General features: G+C 62.8%; 1 non-coding gene across 1 annotated transcript; it reads left to right on the top strand.

The window, feature by feature from the left end:
- On the top strand, positions 1 to 119 carry LOC131860474 (5S ribosomal RNA). Its single transcript, XR_009359569.1, has one exon. It is a non-coding gene; the product is annotated as a 5S ribosomal RNA (ribosomal RNA).
- The last annotated feature ends 782 nt before the right edge of the window (positions 120 to 901 follow it).

The following is a 901-nucleotide window of genomic DNA, read 5'->3' as shown; positions in this document are numbered from 1 at the left end:
GGGTGCGATCATACCAGCGTTAGTGCACCGGATCCCATCAGAACTCCGCAGTTAAGCGCGCTTGGGCCGGAGTAGTACTGGGATGGGTGACCTCCCGGGAAGTCCCGGTGTTGCACCCTTTTTTAGTTTTTCGCCGGGCGTCGCAATGCTATTTGAATAAACCTTTTGCCCGTTTGCATTCTGGTCGGGGCCGGGCCGGGCCGGGGTGCCCTGCCCGCACTACCGCGCGCGCGGGGGCGACACCGAGCGCGCACCCGAGGCGCCCCGAGCACACAGGCCACGGTGCAACCCGGGCGTTGTGCGCGCACCCCGGTGCGCCCGAGGTGCTGCGCGCGCACCCAGGTGAAATCGGTGTGCACCTCGGCCAGTGCGCGCTCGGTCGAGTCGCGCACGTTGGCCAAGGTGCACGGTGATGTTTCTTACTCTAAGGTTCCGCACCAGACGCCCGGGACAGGTGAGCGAAGCTGGGCGGGGCCGGGTGCGCGGCCGGGGCAGGTGCACGCAGCTGGAGAGAGCTTTGGAGCACACTTCGGAGCGCACCAATGATGCGCTCCATTCAAAAGTTTCCTGAAAAGGCAAAAAAAGTTGAGATTATAGAATTTCCCACTTGAGAGATTGTAAAAAAAAAAAATTTAAAATGAAGGAAACGCGGGTGCCAAGGTGTGCGCGCCCGGGTGCGCAGCCCAGCCAAGGTGTGCGCACCAAGGCGCCCACCCTGGCGAAGGTGCACGCAAGGTGCGCACCCGAGGCAAACCGGACAATTAACCCAACTTTCGACTTCGCGCGCACCTGCGCACCTTGGAGCGCACTTCGGAGCGCTCCTTGGTGCGCACCAATCTTGGGCACCTCGGAGTGCACCATGGCGCCCACCAAGGTGCGCACCCGGGGCAAACCGAGCTCC

This window comes from Cryptomeria japonica, unplaced genomic scaffold (assembly GCF_030272615.1).
Source record: "Cryptomeria japonica unplaced genomic scaffold, Sugi_1.0 HiC_scaffold_15, whole genome shotgun sequence".
Classification (NCBI taxonomy): Eukaryota; Viridiplantae; Streptophyta; class Pinopsida; order Cupressales; family Cupressaceae; genus Cryptomeria; species Cryptomeria japonica.
The sequence above is the reverse complement of the archived record's forward strand: the minus strand, read 5'-3'. Positions and strand labels throughout refer to the sequence as shown.